The sequence below is a fragment of the Coregonus clupeaformis genome, unplaced genomic scaffold (assembly GCF_020615455.1).
Source record: "Coregonus clupeaformis isolate EN_2021a unplaced genomic scaffold, ASM2061545v1 scaf0027, whole genome shotgun sequence".
NCBI classification, from domain to species: domain Eukaryota; kingdom Metazoa; phylum Chordata; class Actinopteri; order Salmoniformes; family Salmonidae; genus Coregonus; species Coregonus clupeaformis.
In genome coordinates this window covers 194,814-200,933 of record NW_025533482.1, presented here as the reverse complement: position 1 = coordinate 200,933, position 6,120 = coordinate 194,814, and positions in this window count along the sequence as shown.

The following is a 6,120-nucleotide window of genomic DNA, read 5'->3' as shown; positions in this document are numbered from 1 at the left end:
TCATCTGACCAGAGTACCTTCTTCCATATGTTTGGGGAGTCTCCCACATGCCTTTTGGCGAACACCAAACGTGTTTGCTTATTTTTTTCTTTAAGCAATGGCTTTTTTCTGGCCACTCTTCTGTAAAGCCCAGCTCTGTGGAGTGTACGGCTTAAAGTGGTCCTATGGTTAGATACTTCAATCTCCACTGTGGAGCTTTGCAGCTCCTTCAGGGTTATCTTTGGTCTCTTTGTTGCCTCTGATTAATGCCCTCCTTGCCTGGTCCATGAATTTTGGTGGGCGGCCCCCTCTTGGCAGGTTTGTTGTGGTGCCATATTCTTTCCATTTTTTAATAGTGGATTTAATGGTGCTCCATGGGATGTTCAAAGTTTCTGATATTTTTTTATAACCCAACCCTGATCTGTACTTCTCCATAACTTTGTCCCTGACCTGTTTGGAGAGCTCCTTGGTCTTCATGGTGCCGCTTGCTTGGTGGTGCTCCTTGCTTAGGGGTGTTGCAGACTCTGGGGTCTTTCAGAACAGGTGTATATATACTGAGATCATGTGACACTTAGATTGCACACAGGTGGACTTTATTTAACTAATTATTAGACTTCTGAAGGTAATTGGTTGCACCAGATCTTATTTAGGGGCTTCATAGCAAAGGGGGTGAATACATATTCACTCACCACTTTTCCGTTATATATTTTTTATTATTCTTTTCATTTCACTTCACCAATTTTGACTATTTTGTGTATGTCCATTACAATAAAAATCCATTTAAATTACAGGTTGTAATGCAACAAAATAGGAAAAACGCCAAGGGGGATGAATACTTTTGCAAGGCACTGTACACATCAATAACCACAGCCAATGAAGTCACTGAAACCCTTAACAAAGAGTTGCGGTCTGTTTTGGAATGGGTGGCCAGTATTAAACTGGTCCTGAACATCTCTAAAACTAAGAGCATTGTATTTGGTACAAATCATTCCCTAAGTTCTAGACCTCAGCTGAATCTGGTAATGAATGGTGTGGCTGTTGAACAAGTTGAGAAGACTAAATTACTTGGCGTTACCCGAGATTGTAAACTGTCATGGTCAAAACATATAGATTCAATGGTTGTACAGATGGGGAAAGGTCTGTCCTTAATAAAAAAGATGCTCTGCTTTTTTGATACCACACTGCAAAAAGCAAGTCCTGCAGGCTCTAGTTTGTCTTATCTTGATTATTGTCCAGTCGTGTGGTCGAGTGCTGCAAGGAAAGACCAAATTAAGCTGCAGCTGGCCCAGAATAGAGCGGCACGTCTTGCTCTTCATTGTAATCAGAGGGCTGATATAAATACTATGCATGCCAGTCTCTCTTGGCTAAGAATTGAGGAGAGACTGACTGCATCACTTCTTCTTTTTATAAGAAACATTGATGTGTTGAAAATCCCAAATTGTTTGTATAGTCAATTTACACACAGCTCTGACACACACACTTACCCCACCAGACATGCCACCAGGGGTCTTTTCACAGTCCCCGAATCCAGAACAAATTCAAGAAAGCGTACAGTATTATATAGAGCCATTATCACATGGAACTCCGTTCCATCTCATATTGCTCAAATGAACAGCAAACCTGATAAAACAGATAAAGCAACACCTCATGGCACAACGCCTCTCCCCTATTTGACCTAGGTAGTTTGTGTGTATGTATTGATATGTAGGCTACGTGTGCCTTTAGAAAAAAAGAAGACATGATGTAGTTCTGTCCTTGAGCTGTTATTGTCTATTATTGTTCTGTATTATGTCATGTTTCATGTTTTGTGTGGACCCCAGGAAGAGTAGCTGCTGCTTTTGCAACAGCTAATAGGGATCCTAATAAAATACCAAAAACCTTTTTTTGTTGGCCAAATTTGACACTCTCATTGACCACCATAAAAAAAACCTTGCTTGGTGGGTGAAACAACAAAAAAACACCACCTGCTGGAGGGAGACAGATTTTCCGCCAAGTGGGCCTCTCTTATGCTTTCTCTCCCATGTTTCATGTGCTGAAATAAAAGATCCCAGAAATGTTCCAAATGCACAAAAAGCTTATATGTGCACATTTGTTTACATCCCTGTTAGTGAGCATTTTTCCTTTGCCAAGATCATCCATCCACCTGACAGGTGTGGCATCTCAAGAAGCTGATTAAACAGCATTATCATTACACAGGTGCACCTTGTGCTGGGGACGAGAAAAGGCCACTCTAAAATGTGCACTTTTCTCACAGAACACAATGCCACAGATGTCTCAAGTTTTGAGGGAGCGTGCAATTGGCATGTTGACTGCAGGAAGGTCCACCAGAGCTGTTGCCAGATTTGAATGTTAATTTCTCTACCATAAGCCACCTCCAACATCGTTTTAGAGAATTTGGCAGTACGTCCAACCAGCCTCACATTTTACATTTACATTTTAGTCATTTAGCAGACGCACTTATCCAGAGCCACTTACAGTTAGTGAGTACATACATTTTTTCATACTGGCCCCTCGTGGGAAACAAACTCACAACCCTGGCGTTGCAAGCGCCATGCTCTACCAACTGAGCTACAGGGAACTACAACCGCAGACCACGTGTATGGTGTCGTGTTTGAGAGCAGTTTGAGAGCAGTTTGCTGATGACAACGTTGTGAACAGAGTGCCCCATGGTGGTGGTGGGGTTATGGTATGGGCAGTCATAAGCTACGGACAATGAATACAATTGCATTTTATCTATGGCAATTTGAATGCACAGAAATACCATGACAAAATCTTGAGGCCCATTCTTTTTAAAGGTATCTGTGACCATGGCCTGCAGTGTGAACAAGGATTAAATGTACAGGTAATCCCCATCATTTGGTTACATTAATTTATGTTAATGAATCTATTAATTACAGTAATTTACCGTTCTCATTCTCGGAGTGGAAAGTTGTTTGCAGTGTTCACAACCTGCTACACTTGTGAGAAACAAGTTGTGGTTTATTTCACAACCATCATTTACAAATGTTGTAATTTTTTTCATTGTCTTTTGTTTAGAGTGCTCCATGTGAGCAGTGAGCATTTCTGGTTTCTCTGTCCTGTTAATGTTGAGGGAGCGCACGAGAAGCAGGGCTACTGCCCGCAGGCCTACTAAATTTTTTGTCTTGCCCATTCAACCTCTGAATGGCACACATACACAATCCGTCTCAATTGTATCAAAGCTTAAACATCCTTCTTTAACCTGTCTCCTCCCCTTCATCTATACTGACTGAAGTGGATTTAACAAGTGACATCAATAAGGGATCATAGCTTTCACCTAGTCAGTATATGTCATGAAGAGGGCAGGTGTTCTTAATGTTTTGTATGCTCAGTATCTTTACGTTATCGGACTTGCTACAACTGAAGTTTCCTCTGGAAAACATTAAGTTCTATTCCACTCTAATTAAAGAGTGGTGAAGTTGTTTGGTGAAAATGTATTAATGAATCAGTTATGCGTACTTATAACTACTAATGTGTCTGCTCTGCTTACACCAAATATATAAGGCTTCATAACCAAAAGATGTCAGACATCTGGGTTTTTCATCAGACAACCCATTTTGTGTTTGGCAGTTATAGACTAGGTGTTCGTTTTTTACATTAGTGTTTACACATAATAGGGAGTTTTGACTGGAGCAGGTCAGGTGTAATTGTCATGTCAAAACTCTACCCATCATGTACTGAGAAGGGTCTGCAAAAAAAAAAAAAAGATTTCAGCCAAGGAAAATGACAGATCAACATTATTTGAAGATGAAATAATTTATTAATTCAAAATAATGTCATGCATTGCAAAATGCAAATAGCAACATTTGTTTTTGCCCATATCTACCTGAGCAGCTTGACCAGTCTTAAACTGTATCCACCTAAGCATCATAGCAATAGTTTTTTCTACCTCCGAAATCTTCAAACACACTAACAAAGCTTTGTTTTCCTGCCAACAGACCCCAAACCACCAACACAAATGCCCATACACCCACTCAACCTTCCATGCTCCATTGGATTGTTGCAGTGAATTTAAGGCATTCATGGAATTCCAGACATAATCCACAGTAGGTCTGTGTGTCAAAATGTAAACTTTCATTCCATGTAAAATAACTTGTTGAACAATGGCTCATATCATTTTTACCCATTTCAACTATTGTTCAAAATATGCATGTTGTAAACCTTCAGAATGTATGAAATCATCTATGTATGAAATCAATAACAGTTTTTTGTCCCCCAGATGACTAAAATCATACCCGTTTTAAGTCAGTTAATTTTATTGGCAATCTTTTGTGCATTTAACAGTTGAGGTCAGCCATGTAAAAGGCTAGCTGCATTTGTAATATTGCCTTGGTCCTTGAATGGAATACCGGAACTCAAAAACCAGCATTCAGAGTCCATTTAAAATTCTTGTTAAGATTCAAGTAACATTTTTTCACATAAAAATGTAAACTTCACATTCGTTGCAGAGTTAAGACAAAAGTGTTACAAAAAATTACACTGGCATTGACCACTGTGGTTAACCCAGCATGAAAGTGACCGGATGCTGGATATACACTGAAGAAATACCTTTTGAAATGTAAACATTGGCCCAAATCTCTTAAAGCACCATCTTGAAATGTTAGTATTTGAAAAGTTTTTCTGAAATGTTCCAAAAAAAAAACTCCAAGATGAAAAAGGGAAACCACTCTAAACTCCAGAATACATTAATCCCTCATCATGTATTTCTGAAATTAGATTTTGCTTACGGGCTTTCTAAGGGCCAAATCATAACTTCAGATCTGCCTGCAATGCTCACATATCCCCCATTGACATCAATGCAAGGTGCACATAGAGTGTGAGTTACGAGCATGTACAGTGGGGAGAACAAGTATTTGATACACTGCCGATTTTGCAGGTTTTCCTACTTACAAAGCATGTAGAGGTGTAATGTAATTTTTATCATAGGTACACTTCAACTGTGAGAGACGGAATCTAAAACAAAAATCCAGAAAATCACATTGTATGATTTTAAGTAATGAATTTGCATTTTATTGCATGACATAAGTATTTGATACATCAATCAAAGAACAGGCCTAACACCTGCCTGCTCTCCAGTATAGACAACTACAGGTAACTGCCAAAATAAAGGAAACTTCAACATAAAGTGTCTTAATAGGACACTGGGTCAGAAAATTTTGTTTGCAATTACAGAGATCATACGTTTCCTGTAGGTCTTGAACAGGTTTGCACACACTGCAGCAGGGATTTTGGCCCACTCCTCCATACAGACCTTCTCCAGATCCTTCAGGTTTCGGGGCTGTCGCTGGGCAATACAGACATTCAGCTCCCTCCAAAGATTTTCTATTGGGTTCAGGTCTGGAGACTGGCTAGGCCACTCCAGGACCTTGAGATGCTTCTTATGGAGCCACTCCTTAGTTGCCCTAGCTGTGTGTTTCGGGTCGATGTCATGCTGGAAGACCCAGCCACGACCCATCTTCAATGCTCTTACTGAGGGAAGGAGGTTGTTGGCCAAGATCTCACGATACATGGCCCCATCCATCCTCCCCTCAATACAGTGCAGTCTTCCTGTCCCCTTCGCAGAAAAGCATCCCCAAAGAATGATGTTTCCACCTCCATGTTTCACGGTTGGGATGGTGTTCTTGGGGTTGTACTCATCCTTCTTCTTCCTCCAAACACGGCGAGTGGAGTTTAGACCAAAAAGCTCTATTTTTGTCTCATCAGACCACATGACCTTCTCCCATTCCTCCTCTGGATCATCCAGATGGTCATTGGCAAACTTCAGACGGGCCTGGACATGCGCTGGCTTGAACAAGGGGACCTTGCGTGCGCTGCAGGATTTTAATCCATGACGGCGTAGTGTGTTACTAATGGTTTTCTTTGAGACTGTGGTCCCAGCTCTCTTCAGGTCATTGACCAGGTCCTGCCGTGTAGTTCTGGGCTGATCCCTCACCTTCCTCATGATCATTGATGCCCCACGAGGTGAGATCTTGCATGGAGCCCCAGACTGAGGGTGATTGACCGTCATCTTGAACTTCTTCCATTTTCTAATAATTGCGCCAACAGTTGTTGCCTTCTCACCAAGCTGCTTGCCTATTGTCCTGTAGCCCATCCCAGCCTTGTGCAGGTCTACAATTTTATCCC